Raw genomic sequence first — 21,106 nt, 5'->3', positions numbered from 1 at the left:
CATTTTTAGGGTGACTGCTGTGGGCACCCACACAAAGGAGGTATCAGTTTTTGTCTGGAAACCAAGGGAAATGCTGGGTAGTAGGAAATGTGTGGCTTACTTCTGTTTGTGGAAGAATATGGCCCAGAAATTCAAGAACAATTTGTGATTTTATTTACCTTTTGAGGCTTGCAGAGCATGGTAAGAAAAGCTATTTGGGACCACAAAAAGGCATGCAATCCTGTACTCCCCAGGGTGTCTAGTTTTTTAACATATCAAGACTTGGTAGTATTTGCGTAGACAAGAAGGAAGCACGCTACCAAGTCTCTTACTTCTGTGATGTCCCAAACACTCACTAGTTGGTGGCATGCTTCATCATTAGGGTCCATCTTTGACACTTAGTATGTCGGGTATGATTCGATGCCTGATTACAGCAGAGCAGGGTTTTTTCATGAGTTAAATTCCCAACTGAGAGAAAACTTACAAGGACAAACAACTCAGTGATATCTTGTAGCACAAGGCTGCTAAAAGTAGCAAGGAATCAAACAAATAAACTATACTGCACATGTAAAGTTTCAGACTAGTACATGAATCAACTGAAAAGCCCCATTTATGGTCACATGCTAATGGAAACTTATAAACAAATAGATAACAAATAGAATACGTCCTTAGCTACATACATTTTCTTTGCATGCACTCTGGCTCACAAATTAAAACTGGGCCCACAAGCCAAACAAAACCCATCTTTCTTATGCACCCCAGACTAACACATGGAACATTGCCCTAGCAGTGAGACACACTAGCTACTATTTAAGGACACAATAATTAGCAACTGGGAAACATAATAATCTCAATGTTTATAACAAAACCAATGCTTGCCTTTCACTCCCCTTAGTCTTCATATGTACCACACTCAAGGAAAAGGAGCAAGGAAACCCAAAGAGTAAACCAGACGGCATATGCAAACATTCAGATTCACTACATAACAACTGAAAGACCCACGTATGGGGATATTATGGAGATCTATAAACAAATAGAATACATCATAATCTACATAAGTTTTCTTTGCATATTCTCCAAATAAAACTGTGCCCAACAAAACAAACTAACAACATCTTCCCTATATGCTATGTGCAACAAAATGGAAACGTGACCTAGCAGTGAGCTACACAAACTACTGTATGGAGAACATGATAATTAATCATTAGGAAAAAAATAATAATTGTATTTTTGTTTTTCATTCAAGTTGAACTCCATATGTGATACAATCCTACTAAAAGTTGCATGGAAGCCCAAATAATAAGCTAGACTGCATACGCAAAGTTTCAGAATTAGTACATAAATAACTAAAAAACACATTTATGGTCACATCATTATGTAAGCCAATAAACAAAAAACATAACAAATACAATAGATAAAAAGTAAGAAATCCCCCATTTGACAAATCACCACAAAACTTTCAGAACCTATAGCATTCTCCACATTGTGAGATGATGTAAACTTTTGTGGTGAGTCGTAGGGGGATGCAAAGATAAAAGGGGTCCCAAAATTAGTTTTTCCACCAATGCATTTTTCATAGACTATTGAATTTGACATAGCACGAAAATGGCTGAATGGATTTACATGAAATTTGGCAGCATTATATATTATGGTGCATAGATTATGCTTTTTGGATACTGCAGTTAAGTAGGATAATTATTTTTCAGTTATAAAGCGTGAATGTTTTGTGTACATAGCTGTAAACTTATTTGAAAATATATTAAAAATATAAATATATTTCCCTACTTATTACCACTTTAATAAAGTGGTAATAGTTAGGGACCTGCTACTTACCTAAATCTAAGGCCCTAACACTGGACACAGCCACAGAGTAGTAAATGTGGCTGCCTTTTCATTCTCAAAAAACAGCCATTACCCAGTGATATACTGATTTGTCATCGTCATTCACCACGGTATACTGCTAAGTTATCACGGTATACCATGAGCCAAAATATAACTAAGGCCTAGCTGTATTATTGGATTGCGTTACCCTTACGTCACTCGTGGTGTCCCATGGCAACGCAATACTTAAGTCAGATTTACAAAAGAACGCAAGGCCACCATATGTGGACCTGCATTGATGGGTAAATCTGTAGAAGCCCAAGGCAGTGCATTTCACTGTTTTACTTTACTCTGCTCCCCATTATAGAGATTGCTGCTAACTTTTATATACATCCATATACCATGCCACTGTAGCCACTGCACTGTATGCTATCCCATTCCACACCGCTCCACTCTATGCCTCTCTACTGTATGAGACTCCATTCTACGCCACTCCACGCTATTACACTGGTTGCAAGCCACTGTATGCCACTCCAGTCTGTCACTCCACTGTATGCCACTCCACTGGATGCTACTCCACTGTACACTATTCCACTTAATGTCATTGTACTGTATGCCGCTCTACTTTACTCTATCCCACTGTATGCCACTCCACTCTACAACACTCCACTGTAAGCGACTCCACTGGATGCCTGTAGGAAAGTACCATCTTGCCTGGCATGTTACCCCCATTTTTCACTGTATATATGTTGTTTTAGTTGTATGTGTCACTGGGACCCTGTTCTCCAGGGCCCCAGTGCTCATAAGTGTGCCTGACTGTGTTACCTGTGTAGTGACTAACTGTCTCACTGAGGCTCTGCTAATTAGAACCTCAGTGGTTATGCTCTCTCATTTCTTTCAAATTGTCACTAACAGGCTAGTGACCAATTTTACCAATTTACATTGGCTTTCTGGAACACCCTTATAATTCCCTAGTATATGGTACTGAGGTACCCAGGGATTTGGGGTTCCAGGAGATCCCTATGGGCTGCAGCATTTCTTTTGCCACCCATAGGGAGCTCTGACAATTCTTACACAGGCCTGCCACTGCAGCCTGAGTGAAATAACGTCCACGTTATTTCACAGCCATTTTACACTGCACTTAAGTAACTTATAAGTCACCTATATGTCTAACCTTTACCTGGTAAAGGTTGGGTGCTAAGTTACTTAGTGTGAGGGCACCCTGGCACTAGCCAAGGTGCCCCCACATTGTTCAGAGCCAATTCCCTGAACTTTGTGAGTGCGGGGACACCATTACACGCGTGCACTACATATAGGTCACTACCTATATGTAGCTTCACAATGGTAACTCCGAATATGGCCATGTTGTAGGAGGCTGGACTGGCTTGTAGTGAGTACCAAGGGGTACTTGCACCTTGCACCAGGCCCAGTTATCCGTTATTAGTGTATAGGGTGTCTAGCAGCTTAGGCTGATAGATAATGGTAGCTTAGCAGAGCAGCTTAGGCTGAACTAGGAGACGTGTGAAGCTACTACAGTACCACTTAGTGTCATATGCACAATATCATAAGAAAACACAATACACAGTTATACTAAAAATAAAGGTACTTTATTTTTATGACAATATGCCAAGTATCTTAGAGTGTACCCTCAGTGAGAGGATAGGAAATATACACAAGATATATATACACAATAGCAAAAATATGCAGTATAGTCTTAGAAAACAGTGCAAACAATGTATAGTTACAATATGATGCAATGGGGAAACATAGGGATAGGGGCAACACAAACCATATACTCCAAAAGTGGAATGCGAACCACGAATGGACCCCAAACCTATGTGACCTTGTAGAGAGTCGCTGGGACTATTAGAAAATAGTGAGAGTTAGAAAAATAACCCTCCCCAAGACCCTGAAAAGTGAGTGCAAAGTGCACTAAAATTCCCCTAAGGACAAAGAAGTTGTGTTAGAGAAATAATGCAGGAAAGACACAAACCAGCAATGCAACAACTGTGGATTTCCAATCTAGGGTACCTGTGGAACAAGGGGACCAAGTCCAAAAGTCACAAGCAAGTCGGAGATGGGCAGATGCCCAGGAAATGCCAGCTGCGGGTGCAAAGAAGCTTCGACTGGACAGAAGAAGCTGAGGTTTCTGCAAGAACGAAAAGGGCTAGAGACTTTCCCTTTGGTGGACGGATCCCTCTCGCCTTGTAGAGTCGTGCAGAAGTGTTTTCCCGCCAGAAGGACACCAACAAACCTTGCTAGTCACAAATAGTGCGTTTGGTTTTTTTGGACGCTGCCGGGGCCCAGGAGGGACCAGGAGGTCGCAAATTGGAACTGAAGAGAGAGGGGACGTCGAGCAAGACAAAGAGCCCTCACTGAAGCAGGTAGCACCCAGAAAAGTGCCAGAAACAGGCACTATGAGGATGCGTGAAACAGTGCTCGCCGAAGTTGCACAAAGGAGTCCCACGTCGCCGGAGACCAACTTAGAAAGTCGTGCAATGCAGGTTAGAGTGCCGTGGACCCAGGCTTGGCTCTGCACAAAGGATTTCCGCCGGAAGTGCACAGGGGCCGGAGTAGCTGCAAAGTCGCGGTTCCCAGCAATGCAGCCCAGCGAGGTGAGGCAAGGACTTACCTCCACCAAACTTGGGCTGAAGAGTCACTGGACTGTGGGGGTCACTTGGACAGAGTCGCTGGATTCGAGGGACCTCGCTCGTCGTGCTGAGAGGAGACCCAAGGGACCAGTAATGCAGCTTTTTGGTGCCTGCGGTTGCAGGGGGAAGATTCCGTCGACCCACGGGAGATTTCTTCGGAGCTTCTGGTGCAGAGAGGAGGCAGGCTACCCCCACAGTATGCACAAGCAGGAAAACAGTCGAGAAGGCGGCAGGATCAGCGTTACAGAGTTGCAGTAGTCGTCTTTGCTACTATGTTGCAGGTTTGCAGGCTTCCAGCGCGGTCAGCAGTCGATTCCTTATCAGAAGGTGAAGAGGGAGATGCAGAGGAACTCGGATGAGCTCTTGCATTCGTTATCTAAAGTTTCCCCAGAGACAGAGACCCTAAATAGCCAGAAAAGAGGGTTTGGCTACCTAGGAGAGAGGATAGGCTACTAACACCTGACGGAGCCTATCAGCAGGAGTCTCTGACGTCACCTCGTGGCACTGGCCACTCAGAGCAGTCCAGTGTGCCAGCAGCACCTCTGTTTCCAAGATGGCAGAGGTCTGGAGCACACTGGAGGAGCTCTGGACACCTCCCAGGGGAGGTGCAGGTCAGGGGAGTGGTCACTCCCCTTTCCTTTGTCCGGTTTCGCGCCAGAGCAGGGGCTAAGGGGTCCCTGAACCGGTGTAGACTGGCTTATGCAGAATTGGGCACCTCTGTGCCCAACAAAGCATTTCCAGAGGCTGGGGGAGGCTACTCCTCCCCTGCCTTCACACCATTTTCCAAAGGGAGAGGGTGTCACACCCTCTCTCAGAGGAAGTTCTTTGTTCTGCCATCCTGGGCCAGGCCTGGCTGGACCCCAGGAGGGCAGCTGCCTGTCTGAGGGGTTGGCAGCAGCAGCAGCTGCAGTGAAACCCCAGGAAGGGCAGTTTGGCAGTACCAGGGTCTGTGCTACAGACCACTGGGATCATGGGATTGTGCCAACTATGCCAGGATGGCATAGAGGGGGCAATTCCATGATCATAGACATGTTACATGGCCATATTCGGAGTTACCATTGTGAAGCTACATATAGGTAGTGACCTATATATAGTGCACGCGTGTAATGGTGTCCCCGCACTCACAAAGTTCAGGGAATGGGCTCTGAACAATGTGGGGGCACCTTGGCTAGTGCCAGGGTGCCCTCACACTAAGTAACTTTGCACCTAACCTTTACCAGGTAAAGGTTGGACATATAGGTGACTTATAAGTTACTTAAGTGCAGTGAAAAATGGCTGTGAAATAACGTGGATGTTATTTCACTCAGGCTGCAGTGGCAGGCCTGTGTAAGAATTGTCAGAGCTCCCTATGGGTGGCAAAAGAAATGCTGCAGCCCATAGGGATCTCCTGGAACCCCAATACCCTGGGTACCTCAGTACCATATACTAGGGAATTATAAGGGTGTTCCAGTAAGCCAATGTAAATTGGTAAAAATGGTCACTAGCCTGTTAGTGACAATTTGGAAAGAAATGAGAGAGCATAACCACTGAGGTTCTGATTAGCAGAGCCTCAGTGAGACAGTTAGTCACTACACAGGTAACACATTCAGGCACACTTATGAGCACTGGGGCCCTGGGTTACCAGGGTCCCAGTGACACATACAACTAAAACAACATATATACAGTGAAAAATGGGGGTAACATGCCAGGCAAGATGGTACTTTCCTACACAACCCCCCCCTAAACGAAGGACAATAAGACTAGCCATGACCTGATGAGTCTTCATTGTCTAAGTGGAAATATCTGGAGAGTCCATCTGCATTGGAGTGGCTACTCCCAGGTCTATGTTCCACTGTATAGTCCATTCCCTGTAGGGTTATGGACCACCTCAACAATTTAGGATTTTCACCTTTCATTTGTTTTAGCCAAAGTAGAGATTTGTGGTCTGTCTGAACAATGAAGTGAGTGCCAAACAGGTATGGCCTCAACTTCTTCAGAGCCCAGACCACAGCAAAGGCCTCCCTCTCAATGGCAGACCAACGCTTTTCTCTAGGGGTCAACCTTCTACTAATAAAAGCAACAGGTTGATCCTGGCCCTCAGAATTAAGTTGTGATAGGACTGCCCCTACTCCTAATTCAGATGCATCAGTTTGGACATAGAATTTTTTAGAGTAACAAGGGCTTTTCAGGACAGGTGCAGAGCACATGGCCTGCTTCAGCTCCTCAAAAGCTTTCTGACAGTTTGCTGTCCATAATACCTTTTTAGGCATTTTCTTGGATGTGAGGTCATTAAGAGGGGCTGCAATGGAGCCATAGTTCTTAATGAACCTCCTGTAATACCCAGTGAGGCCTAGGAAGGCTCTCACCTGAGTCTGAGTGGTAGGGGGAACCCAATCAATAATAGTTTGGATTTTCCCCTGAAGTGGTGCAATCTGTTCCCCACCAACAAGGTGTCCCAGATAAACCACCTTACCCTGCCCTATCTGGCACTTTGAAGCCTTGATAGTGAGGCCTGCCTTTTGCAGGGCCTCCAAAACTTTCCATAGGTGGACCAGGTGATCATCCCAGCTGGAGCTAAAGACAGCTATATCGTCCAAATATGCTGCACTGAAAGCTTCCAGCCCTTGCAGGACTGTGTTCACCAACCTCTGAAAAGTGGCAGGTGCATTTTTCAAACCAAAAGGCATTACAGTAAACTGGTAATGTCCTCCAATGGTAGAAAATGCAGTCTTAGATTTAGCATCTTCTGATAGTTTGATCTGCCAATACCCTGCAGTCAAATCAAAAGTGCTTAGATACTTGGCAGATGCCAGTGTATCTATAAGCTCATCTGCCCTGGGTATAGGGTGAGCACCAGTTTTGGTTACCAAGTTGAGACCTCTATAGTCTACACAAAACCGCATTTCCTTCTTTCCATCTTTAGAATTGGGTTTTGGTACCAGTACCACAGGAGAAGCCCATGGACTGTCAGAGTGCTCAACCACTCCTAGTTCCAACATTTTCTGAACTTCTTGCTTTATGCAGTCCCTGACATGGTCAGGCTGCCTATAGATCTTACTTTTGACAGGTAAACTGTCTCCAGTATCTATAGTGTGCTCACACCAAGAAGTGGTGCCTGGCACAGTAGAGAAGAGTTCTGAAAATTGTCCTAGGAGATTTATGCAATGGTCTTTCTGCTCAGCAGTAAGACAATCTGCCAAAACTACACCTTCCACAAGAGCATCTTGTTCTGTGGAAGAGAAGAGATCAGGTAGAGGATCACTGTCTTCTTCCTGTCCCTCATCAGTTGCCATGAGCAGGGTGAGATCAGCCCTGTCATAGTAGGGTTTCAGGCGGTTGACATGGAGCACCCTAAGGGGACTCCTGGCAGTGCCTAAGTCAACCAAGTAGGTGACTTCACCCTTCTTTTCAACAATTGTGTGGGGACCACTCCATTTATCTTGGAGTGCTCTTGGGGCCACAGGCTCCAAGACCCACACTTTCTGCCCTGGTTGGTACTGAAACAAAACAGCCTTCTGATCATGCCATTGCTTCTGGAGCTCTTGGCTGGCCTGAAGGTTTTTACTGGCCTTTTTTATGTACTCAGCCATCCTTGATCTGAGGCCAAGTACATAGTCCACAATATCCTGCTTAGGAGCTTTTAAAGGTTGTTCCCAACCCTCCTTTACAAGTGTGAGTGGACCCCTAACAGGGTGTCCAAAAAGAAGTTCAAAGGGGCTGAAGCCCACTCCTTTCTGGGGTACCTCCCTGTAGGCAAAAAGGAGGCATGGTAGAAGGATATCCCATCTCCTGCGGAGTTTTTCAGGGAGACCCATAATCATGCCTTTGAGAGTTTTATTAAATCTCTCCACCAGTCCATTTGTTTGTGGATGATAGGGTGTTGTGAACTTGTACGTTACACCACACTCCTTCCACATGGCCTTTAAGTATGCAGACATGAAATTGCTTCCTCTGTCTGATACTACTTCCTTTGGGAAGCCCACCCTGGAAAATATTCCCAGGAGGGCCTTTGCCACTGCAGGTGCTGTAGTGGTCCTTAAAGGAATTGCTTCAGGATATCTTGTGGCATGGTCCACTACCACTAAGATAAACCTATTGCCTGAAGCAGTAGGCGGGTCAAGGGGGCCAACTATGTCAACCCCTACCCTTTCAAAGGGAACCCCAACCACAGGCAGTGGGATAAGGGGTGCCTTTGGAGTGCCGCCTGTCTTGCCACTGGCTTGACAGGTTTCACAGGACTTACAAAATTCCTTTGTGTCCTCAGACATCCTAGGCCAATGAAACAGGGGAACAAGCCTGTCCCAAGTTTTCATTTGTCCTAGATGCCCAGCTAAGGGAATGCCATGTGCCAGTGTTAGGAGGAACTTTCTGTACTCCTGAGGAATCACTAATCTCCTGGCAGCTCCAGGTTTAGGATCCCTATGCTCAGTGTACAAGAGGTTGTCCTCCCAGTAAACTCTGTGAGAGTCACTGACATCCCCATTAGCCTGTTTGACAGCTTGCTGTCTGAGACCCTCTAATGTGGGACAGGTTTGCTGTGCCACACTCAGCTCCTCTCTGGCAGGCCCCCCTTCACCCAAAAGCTCAGCAGTGTCTGCTTCCAGCTCCTCTGGTGTAGGTTCTGCACAGGGAGGGAATTCTTCTTCCTCAGAAGTAGAATCCACTGTAGAGGGAGGGATAGTAGGAAGTGGTTTGCTTCTACTAGCCCTAGCTTTAGGGAGCACTTGGTCCATTGTTCCAGGATCCAAGCTTCCCTGTCCTTTTTGCTTTTTGGCCTGAGCCCTTGTCAAAGCAAAAATATGCCCTGGGATGCCCAGCATTGCTGCATGGGCCTCCAACTCCACATCTGACCAAGCTGATGTCTCCAAATCATTCCCTAATAGACAGTCTACAGGTAAATCTGAAGCTACCACAACTTTCTTTGGACCAGTTACCCCCCCCCAGTTGAGATTTACAACAGCCATGGGGTGGCTTTGTGTTATGTTGTGATCATCGGTTACTTGGTACTGGTGTCCAAGTATGTGTTGTTCAGGGTGCACCAGTTTCTCAATCACCATTGTGACACTGGCACCTGTGTCCCTGTAGGCCTGGACCTCAACACCATTTATTAGGGTTAGTTGCTTGTACTTCTCCAAGTTATGGGGGCAAGCAACCAAAGTGGCTAAATCAATAGCCCCTTCAGAGACTAAAGTAGCCTCTGTGGTATCCCTAATCAGACCAACCCCAACTAAATTACCAAAAGTGAGCCCAGCTACTCCCTTGGATTGGCTATTAGTAGGTTTGCTCCCACCACTACTGCTATTAGTAGGGACACTAGGTGTAGCAGTAGGGGTTGTAGTGGTAGGAGCTGTGGTGCCTTTCTTTGGACAACTGGGATCTGTTGTCCAATGGCCTTTTATTTTACATAAATAGCACCATGGTTTCTTTTCCTTGTTCTGATTAAAGGAGGATTTGGACCCACCACCCCCACCAGAGTGTTTTTGTGGGCCTGATGAAGACTCATTTTTAGATTTGTCCCCACCCTTGTCAGAAGACTTACCATCCTTCTTTTTGTTGCCATCTTTGTCACCCCCTGTATGAACTTTTCTGTTCACTCTTGTTCTGACCCATTTGTCTGCCTTCTTTCCCAATTCTTGGGGAGAGGTCAGATCAGAGTCCACCAAGTACTGGTGCAACAAATCAGACACACAATTATTAAGAATATGCTCTCTCAGGATCAAGTTATACAGGCTGTCATAATCAGTAACTTTACTGCCATGTAACCACCCCTCCAAGGCCTTCACTGAATGGTCAATGAAATCAACCCAGTCTTGTGAAGACTCCTTTTTGGTCTCTCTGAACTTTATCCTGTACTGTTCAGTGGTTAAGCCATAACCATCCAGGAGTGCATTCTTAAGAACTTGGAAATTATTAGCATCATTTTCTTTCACAGTAAGGAGCCTATCCCTACCTTTTCCACTAAATGATAGCCATAGGATAGCAGCCCACTGCCTTTGAGGGATATCCTGTACCACACAGGCCCTCTCAAGTGCAGCAAACCACTTGTTAATGTCATCCCCCTCCTTATAAGGGGGAACTATCTTGTGCAGATTCCTGGAATCATGCTCTTTTGCAGGATGACTATGGGGAATACTGCTGCTGCCACCATGGGTATCTAAACCCAACTTCTGTCTTTCCTTCTCTAATTCAAAAGACTGTCTATCCAAATCCAGCTGTTGCTTTTTAAGCTTCAGTCTGGTTTGTTCCACCCTCAACTTATTGAGTTCCCTCTCTAACATTCTGTCATCAGGGTTGGTGGGAGGGACATTTCTAGAAACAGAGCTATGATGGGAATGAACAGAAGGAGACCTGTCCCTTACAGAAGCCACCCTAACAGCTTGGTTTACAGAAACATTACTACCAGTATGGTGAGAATAAATGCTTTTGCTATGATGTGAGACAACACTATTTATTTGGTGTGGCTCATCATCATTACCATCTATGCCAGATTGTCTAGTAATGGGCAGGCTAGGAAGTTTCTTTCCTGAATCTTTTCCTGGGGGAGTCCCTGAATCAGATTGGGAACTATTAGGTACTTTTTCAACAGATGGGGCACCTATGGCCTTATCCTGTTCTCTAAGCATGTTAAGTAACAGTTCCAAGGAAGGATTCTTCCCTACACTCAAACCTCTCTCTATACAGAGACTCCTTGCTCTTTTCCAGCTAAGGTTGTCATATGCAAGTTTGGACAGATCAACACTTTGGCCTGTGCCAGACATTTTTAGAGAGAGTTAAAGTGATAGAAAAAGAGAAAAAAGTTTTCAGAACTTTTTGGAAAGACAGAAAAAAACTTTTTAAACTTTTAAGAACTTTTTGAAAGTTTAGAAGTACTTTTCAGCACTTTAGAAAAGAGTGAAAAGAGGAAATGCAAAACTTTTTGGCTATGTGTATATACACTGACCTTGTTTTGTATATTTTTCTCTTATGAAAAGTACAATGACAAGAGTGGTAAGTAGTCTCAAGCACTTATCCCACCACTGCACAACCAATGTAGGAGGCTGGACTGGCTTGTAGTGAGTACCAAGGGGTACTTGCACCTTGCACCAGGCCCAGTTATCCCTTATTAGTGTATAGGGTGTCTAGCAGCTTAGGCTGATAGATAATGGTAGCTTAGCAGAGCAGCTTAGGCTGAACTAGGAGACGTGTGAAGCTACTACAGTACCACTTAGTGTCATATGCACAATATCATAAGAAAACACAATACACAGTTATACTAAAAATAAAGGTACTTTATTTTTATGACAATATGCCAAGTATCTTAGAGTGTACCCTCAGTGAGAGGATAGGAAATATAGACAAGATATATATACACAATAGCAAAAATATGCAGTATAGTCTTAGAAAACAGTGCAAACAATGTATAGTTACAATAGGATGCAATGGGGAAACATAGGGATAGGGGCAACACAAACCATATACTCCAAAAGTGGAATGCGAACAATTAATGGACCCCAAACCTATGTGACCTTGTAGAGAGTCGCTAGGACTATTAGAAAATAGTGAGAGTTAGAAAAATAACCCTCCCCAAGACCCTGAAAAGTGAGTGCAAAGTGCACTAAAATTCCCCTAAGGACAAAGAAGTCGTGTTAGAGAAATAATGCAGGAAAGACACAAACCAGCAATGCAACAACTGTGGATTTCCAATCTAGGGTACCTGTGGAACAAGGGGACCAAGTCCAAAAGTCACAAGCAAGTCGGAGATGGGCAGATGCCCAGGAAATGCCAGCTGCGGGTGCAAAGTAGCTTTGACTGGACAGAAGAAGCTGAGGTTTCTGCAGGAACGAAAAGGGCTATAGACTTCCCCTTTGGTGGAAGGATCCCTCTCGCCTTGGAGAGTCGTGCAGAAGTGTTTTCCCGCCGGAAGGACGCCAACAAGCCTTGCTAGTCGCAAATCGTGCGTTTGGCGTTTTTGGACGCTGCCGGGGCCCAGGAGAGGCCAGGAGGTCGCAAATTGGACATGAAGAGAGAGGGGACGTCGTGCAAGACAAAGAGCCCTCATTGAAGCAGGTAGCACCCGGAGAAGTGCCAGAAACAGGCACTACGAGGATGCATGAAACGGTGCTCGCCGAAGTTGCACAAAGGAGTCCCACGTCGCCGGAGACCAACTTAGAAAGTCGTGCAATGCAGGTTAGAGTGCCGTGGACCCAGGCTTTGCTGTGCACAAAGGATTTCCGCCGGAAGTGCACAGGAGCCGGAGTAGCTGCAAAGTCGCGGTTCCCAGCAATGCAGCCCAGCGAGGTGAGGCAAGGACTTACCTCCACCAAACTTGGGCTGAAGAGTCACTGGACTGTGGTGGTCACTTGGACAGAGTTGCTGGATTCGAGGGACCTCGCTCGTCGTGCTGAGAGGAGACCCAAGGGACCGGTAATGCAGCTTTTTGGTGCCTGAGGTTGCAGGGGGAAGATTCCGTCGACCCACGGGAGATTTCTTCGGAGCTTCTGGTGCAGAGAGGAGGCAGGCTACCCCCACAGTATGCACAAGCAGGAAAACAGTCGAGAAGGCGGCAGGATCAGCGTTACAGAGTTGCAGTAGTCGTCTTTGCTACTATGTTGCAGGTTTGCAGGCTTCCAGCGCGGTCAGCAGTCGATTCCTTATCAGAAGGTGAAGAGGGAGATGCAGAGGAACTCGGATGAGCTCTTGCATTCGTTATCTAAAGTTTCCCCAGAGACAGAGACCCTAAATAGCCAGAAAAGAGGGTTTGGCTACCTAGGAGAGAGGATAGGCTACTAACACCTGAAGGAGCCTATCAGCAGGAGTCTCTGACGTCACCTGGTGGCACTGGCCACTCAGAGCAGTCCAGTGTGCCAGCAGCACCTCTGTTTCCAAGATGGCAGAGGTCTGGAGCACACTGGAGGAGCTCTGGACACCTCCCAGGGGAGGTGCAGGTCAGGGGAGTGGTCACTCCCCTTTCCTTTGTCCAGTTTCGCGCCAGAGCAGGGGCTAAGGGGTCCCTGAACGGGTGTAGACTGGCTTATGCAGAATTGGGCACCTCTGTGCCCAACAAAGCATTTCCAGAGGCTGGGGGAGGCTACTCCTCCCCTGCCTTCACACCATTTTCCAAAGGGAGAGGGTGTCACACCCTCTCTCAGAGGAAGTTCTTTGTTCTGCCATCCTGGGCCAGGCCTGGCTGGACCCCAGGAGGGCAGCTGCCTGTCTGAGGGGTTGGCAGCAGAAGCAGCTGCAGTGAAACCCCAGGAAGGGCAGTTTGGCAGTACCAGGGTCTGTGCTACAGACCACTGGGATGATGGGATTGTGCCAACCATGCCAGGATGGCATAGAGGGGGCAATTCCATGATCATAGACATGTTACATGGCCATATTCGGAGTTACCATTGTGAAGCTCCATATAGGTAGTGACCTATATGTAGTGCACGCGTGTAATGGTGTTCCCGCACTCACAAAGTTCAGGGAATGGGCTCTGAACAATGTGGGGGCACCTTGGCTAGTGCCAGGGTGCCCTCACACTAATTAACTTTGCACCTAACCTTTACCAGGTAAAGGTTAGACATATAGGTGACTTATAAGTTACTTAAGTGCAGTGAAAAATGGCTGTGAAATAACGTGGACGTTATTTCACTCAGGCTGCAGTGGCAGGCCTGTGTAAGAATTGTCAGAGCTCCCTATGGGTGGCAAAAGAAATGCTGCAGCCCATAGGGATCTCCTGGAACCCCAATACCCTGGGTACCTCAGTACCATATACTAGGGAATTATAAGGGTGTTCCAGTAAGCCAATGTAAATTGGTAAAAATGGTCACTAGCCTGTTAGTGACAATTTGGAAAGAAATGAGAGAGCATAACCACTGAGGTTCTGATTAGCAGAGTCAGCCCCTGCTCTGGCGCGAAACTGGACAAAGGAAAGGGGAGTGACCACTCCCCTGACCTGCACCTCCCCTGGGAGGTGTCCAGAGCTCCTCCAGTGTGCTCCAGACCTCTGCCATCTTGGAAACAGAGGTGCTGCTGGCACACTGGACTGCTCTGAGTGGCCAGTGCCACCAGGTGACGTCAGAGACTCCTTGTGATAGGCTCCTTCAGGTGTTAGTAGCCTCTCCTCTCTCCTAGGTAGCCAAACCCTCTTTTCTGGCTATTTAGGGTCTCTGTCTCTGGGGAAACTTTAGATAACGAATGCAAGAGCGCATCCGAGTTCCTCTGCATCTCTCTCTTCACCTTCTGATAAGGAAACGACTGCTGACCGTGCTGGAAGCCTGCAAACCTGCAACATAGTAGCAAAGACGACTACTGCAACTCTGTAACGCTGATCCTGCCGCCTTCTCGACTGTTTTCCTGCTTGTGCATGCTGTGGGGGTAGTCTGCCTCCTCTCTGCACCAGAAGCTCCGAAGAAATCTCCCGTGGGTCGACGGAATCTTCCCCGTGCAACCGCAGGCACCAAAAAAGCTGCATTACCGGTCCCTTGGGTCTCCTCTCAGCACGACGAGCGAGGTCCCTTGAATCCAGCAACTCTGTCCAAGAGACTTCCACAGTCCAGTGACTCTTCAGTCCGAGTTTGGTGGAGGTAAGTCCTTGCCTCCCCACTCCAAACTGCATTGTTGGTAACCGCGACTTTTGCAACTTCTCCGGCCCCTGTGCACCTCCGGCGGAAATCCTTTGTGCACAGCCAAGCCTGGGTCCACGGCACTCTAACCTGCATTGCACAACTTTCTAAGTTGGTCTCCGGCGACGTGGGACTCCTTTGTGCAACTTCGGCGAGCACCGTTTCACGCATCCTCTTAGTGCCTATTTCTGGCACTTCTCTGGGTGCTACCTGCTTCAGAGAGGGCTCTTTGTTTTGCTCGACGTCCCCTCTCTTTGCTGGTCCAATTTGCGACCTCCTGGGCCCCAGCAGCGTCCAAAAACGCTAACCGCACAATTTGCACCTAGCAAGGCTTGTTGGCGTCCTTTTGGCGGGAAATTACTTCTGCACGACTCTCCAAGGCAAGTGGGATCCTTCCACCAAAGGGGAAGTCTCTAGCCCTTTTCGTTCCTGCAGAAACCATTGCTTCTTCTGTCCAGTTGAAGCTTCTTTGCACCCGCAGCTGGCATTTCCTGGGCATTTGCCCATCTCCGACTTGCTTGTGACTTTTGGACTTGGTCCCCTTGTTCCACAGGTACCCTAGATTGGAAATCCACAGTTGTTGCATTGTTGGTTTGTGTCTTTCCTGCATTATTCCTCTATTACGACTCTTTGTCTTCTGGGGAACTTTAGTGCACTTTGCACTCACTTTTCAGGATCTTGGGGAGGGCTAATTTTCTAACTCTCACTATTTTCTAATAGTCCCAGTGACCCTCTACAAGGTCACATAGGTTTGGGGTCCATTCGTGGTTCACATTCCACTTTTGGAGTATATGGTTTGTGTTGCCCCTATCCCTATTTGTCCCCATTGCATCCTATTGTAACTATACATTGTTTGCACTGTTTTCTAAGACTATACTGCATATTTTTGGTATTGTGTACATATAACTTGTGTATAATTGCTATACTCATACTGAGGGTACTCACTGAGATACTTTGGCATATTGTCATAAAAATAAAGTACCTTTATTTTTAGTATATCTGTGTATTGTGTTTTCTTATGATATTGTGCAAGTGACACTTGTGGTACTGTAGTAGCTTCACACGTCTCCTAGTTCAGCCTAAGCTGCTCTGCTAAGCTACCATTATCTATCAGCCTAAGCTTCTAGACACCCTATACACTAATAAGGGATAACTGGGCCTGGTGCAAGGTGCAAGTACCCCTTGGTACTCACTACAAGCCAGTCCAGCCTCCTACAATGCCACTCCACTCAACAGCACTCCCCTGTATGCTATCCCATTCTACTCCGCTCCACTCTATGCCACTACACTGTATGAGACTCCATTCTATGCCACTCCACTCTACAGCACTCCACTGTGTGCCACTCCACTGTACGCTACTCCACTTTGCACCACTTCACTGTATGACACTCAACTCTACGCTACTTCATTCTACACTATTAGATTGAACCCCACTCCAATGTACGGCACTCCAGTGTATGATATTACACTCTACCCACACCATTGAATACCCTCCAGTCTACACCAGTCCATTATACACCACTCCACGTTAAGCTACTCCACTATACATGCTACACCATTCCACTGTACACCATTCCGCTCTACACCACTCCACTCTATGGTATTACACTGTACATGATTCCACTCAATACCAGTCCACTGCATGCTATTACACTTTATGCAACTCAACTCTGCACCTCTTCAGTGTACTCTACTTCACTGTATACTCTTTTGCTATATGCTACTACAGTAAATTATTTTCCACTCTACGCTATTCCACTGTATGCCACTCCACTCTATTCTATTCCACTGTATGCGTCTCTACGGTATGCTACTCAATTCGGTGCCACACTAGTGTACTCCACTGTATCCTATTACACTCTATCCTATCCCAGTATACACCACTCCAGTCTTCACCACTTTACTGTACACCACTGCACTCTACATTACTCCACTATGTGCTATTCAAGTCTTTGCCACTGTACTGTATGACAATCCACTCTACGCCATTCTACTATATGTCACTCCACTATAAGCTACTCCAATCTATGACACTCCATTATACGGTAGTCCATTGGAGGCCACTGTAATCTACACCACTCCATTCTATGCTATTCTTCACAATACTACTCTACTTTACACCACTCCACTGTACTTCACTTTATGCTATTCTACTGTGCACCACTCGATTCTATGCCATTACACTATACATAACTTCAACCTTTGCCACTCCACTGTACACAACACCACAGTGTGCTATTACACTCCACCCCTCCCCACAATACACCACTCCATTCTAAACCACATCACTGTATGCTGCTCCAGTTTGCAGTACTTCACTTTACATTATTCCACTTTATGTCTCTCCCCTGTACTGTCCTCCACTCTATGCTGCTCCAGTGTACTCTCCGCTATGCTATATAACTCCAGCCTCCAAAACTCAGTTACCCTCTATGCCACTCTACTAGACTCTACTCCACTGTCTCCATACACTCCATTGTCCAAATTTGCATTCAACTCTATGCCCGTACTTTCTATTGTACAACACTGTACTCCACAGTGTGCAACACTGTACGGAACAACACTCCACTCTACAGTATGATACGCCTCTCCAGTTTATAACAGTTTCCTTGACTCTACGCTACACCATTTCAATGTATGCCACCCCACTCTACTGTAATCCACTGTACCCTACTCCATTCTACGCCACTACACTGTACACCTCTCCACTCTATGCTATTCCACTCTATGTCACTCCACTCATCTACACGTCACTGTACAGTATTCCACTGTATGCTACTCCATTGCACGCTACTCCAATTTACAGTAATCCACTCTATGCCACTAAAGTGTACGCCACTCCCCTAGATGCTGCTCCATTGTACTCTCCTCCACTCTATATATCTCCACTCTATAAAAGTCTACCACACTTCATGACGTTCTACAACATTCTTATCCACTCTTTCCCTGTACACTCCACTCGATGCCTATACCCTCCAATGTATACTCATAATAATGTCTACTAATGTCTAATGGAAGTCTAATGGAAGTTTGCTTTATTGATATGATTTCCAGTAGTAGGCACTGGGAGGGTTCCTGCAATGAACTGAGTTGTGGATTACTGCCAACCCTTAGCTAGACCTGTCTTACAGGTCACAGCATGTAATGGAGAAATACGGCAGAAGAAGGAGTGTCATACTATTCTGTAAAATGTAATGTAGCCAAGATTCAGATAGTACAAGTGGATTTACTTTGACTTAGATGATAGTGTTAGCAGTCTCAGGTTTGTATTTTGTGACAGATCTTCAGTTGTGCAATAGATATTGTGGAGCATTATTCATCCTTTAGGAGCAATGTGTGGCAATAGGTTATAGGAGAATGTGAATGAGGTTATTGTGGCCACAGTCCTTATTCATCTAGTTTTATGCTGGCCTTCATTTCTGGGTGACCAGAATAGATGTGCTCTCATCAGTGAACATGGCAGCTAAATTAGAGGAGTAACACTCATAATCATATTTCAGATGATCTGAAATATTCAGGAGGTGAGGTGCTACCTTGTAACCCAGGTGAGAGGTTCAATGTTATTTCTAGGACCAGTGTGCAGAAAAGTTAGGTGATAGTAATAAGTAATCTTTTGAAATCAGGGTGAATTAATGTTCAATAATGTAAGGTAGAGCTGAATCATCATGTTAGTTAGGTAATCAAAGTTATGTAGCAGATGTACTAGGGGCGAGAACAGAACATGTCAAGATATAGATCAGTTCTTAGTGGTGTTGGCTTAGAGCTCTCCTACCTGAAATACTGCCTCCCCCGCCACAAACCACCCAGAAACCTCGGCTCAGCACACCTCACTCTCGCTGCCGAGCCGGAGGACACTCCTTCTCTCACCTCACCGCCAAGGCCTGGAACACTCTCCCCTTCCACCTCCGTGCTGCTCCATAACTAACCCTCTTCAGGAAAAAGCTGAAAACCTGTTTTTTCAAATAACATCTGCAGCAAGCACCTGGATACTGTAGGAAAGTACCATCTTGCCTGGCATGTGAGCCCCATTTTTACATGTATGTCAGTTTGTTTTTGACTGTCTCACTGGGATCCTGCTAGCCAGGACCACAGTGCTCATAGTTTGTGGCCTGAATGTTTATACTTGTGTAGTGACTAACTATGTCACTGAGGATCTGCTAACCAGAACTTCAGTGCTTATGATCTCTCTCCATTTAAATTCATCACTGTAGGCTAGTGACCACTTTTACCAATTTCAATTGCACACTGGGTCACCTTTATAATTCTCTAGTATATGGAACCTAGGTACCCAGGATATTGGGGTTCCAGGAGATCCCTATGAGCTGCAGCATTTCTTTTGCCACCCATAGGGAGCTCAGACAAACCTTTACACAGGCTGTTATTGAACCTGAGTGAAATAACGCACACCTTATTTCACAGCCATTTTTCACTGCACTTAAGTAACTTATAAGTCACCTATATGTCTAACCTTCACTTCACTGCACTAGCAAACATGCCCCCACATAGTTCAGGGCCATTTCCCCAGACTTTGTGAGTACGGGGACACCATTACACATGTGCACTACATATAGTTCAATACCTATATGTAGCTTCACAATGGTGACTCTGAATATGGCCATGTAACATGTCTAAGATCATGGAATTGTCCCCTCATTCCAAATCTGGTATTGTGGAGCCAATTCCATGCACCCCCGGGACTCCACTATGGTCCCCAGGTACTGCCAAACTGTCTCTCTGGGGTTTTCTCTGCAGCTACAGCTGCTGCAACCCCACAGACAGGCATCTGCCCTCCTGGGGTCTGGGCAGCCCAGTCCCAGGAAGGCAGAACAAAGTATTTCCTCTGAGAGAGGGTGTTACACCCTCTCCCTTTGGAAATAGGTGTTAAAGGCTGGGGAGGGGGAGCCTACCCCAGCCTCTGGAAATGATTTGAAGGGCACAGATGGTGCCCTCCTTGCATATGCCAATCTACAGCAGTTCAGGGAACCCAAAGTCCCTGCTATGGCGGAAAATTGGACAAAGGAAAGGGGAGTGACCACTCCCCTGTCCATCACCACCCAAGGGGTGGTGCCCAGAGCCCCTCCAGTGAGTCTCAGACTTCTGCCATCTTGTTTCCGGAGGTTTGAGGGCACTCTGGAGGCCTCTGAGTGGCCAGTGCCAGCAGGTGATGTCAGAGACCCCTCCTGATAGGTGCTTACCTGACTAGGTAACCAATCCTCCTCTGAGGGCTATTTAGGGTCTCTCCAGTGGGCTTTTCCTCAGATAACGACTTGCAAGAATTCACCAGAGTATCTCTGCACCGCTCTCTTCGACTTCTGCCAAGGATCGACCGCTGCCTCTCCAGGACGCCTGCAAAACTACAACAAAGTAGCAAGAAGACTACCAGCAACATTGTAGCTCCTAATCCTGCCATCTTTCCCGGTGGTGCATGCTCTGGGGGCTGTCTGCCTTCACCCTGCACTGGAAGCCAAGAAGAAATTTCCGGTGGATCGATGGAATCTTCCCCCTGCTAATGCAGGCACCAAGATTTTGCTTTATCCGTGTAGGAAAGTACCATCTTGCCTGGCATGTTACCCCCATTTTTCACTGTATATATGTTGTTTTAGTTGTATGTGCCACTGGGACCCTGTCACCCAGGGCCCCAGTGCTCATAAGTGTGCCTGAATGTGTTACCTGTGTAGTGACTAACTGTCTCACTGAGGCTCTGCTAATCAGAACCTCAGTGGTTATGCTCTCTCATTTCTTTCAAATTGTCACTAACAGGCTAGTGACCAATTTTACTAATTTACATTGGCTTACTGGAACACCCTTATAATTCCCTAGTATATGGTACTGAGGTACCCAGGGTATTGGGGTTCCAGGAGATCCCTATGGGCTGCAGCATTTCTTTTGCCACCCATAGGGAGCTCTGACAATTCTTACACAGGCCTGCCACTGCAGCCTGAGTGAAATAACGTCCACGTTATTTCACAGCCATTTTACACTGCACTTAAGTAACTTATAAGTCACCTATATGTCTAACCATTACCTGGTAAAGGTTAGGTGCAAAGTTACTTAGTGTGAGGGCACCCTGGCACTAGCCAAGGTGCC

The sequence above is a fragment of the Pleurodeles waltl genome, chromosome 3_2, assembly GCF_031143425.1.
Source record: "Pleurodeles waltl isolate 20211129_DDA chromosome 3_2, aPleWal1.hap1.20221129, whole genome shotgun sequence".
NCBI classification, from domain to species: domain Eukaryota; kingdom Metazoa; phylum Chordata; class Amphibia; order Caudata; family Salamandridae; genus Pleurodeles; species Pleurodeles waltl.
The sequence above is the reverse complement of the archived record's forward strand: the minus strand, read 5'-3'. Positions refer to the sequence as shown.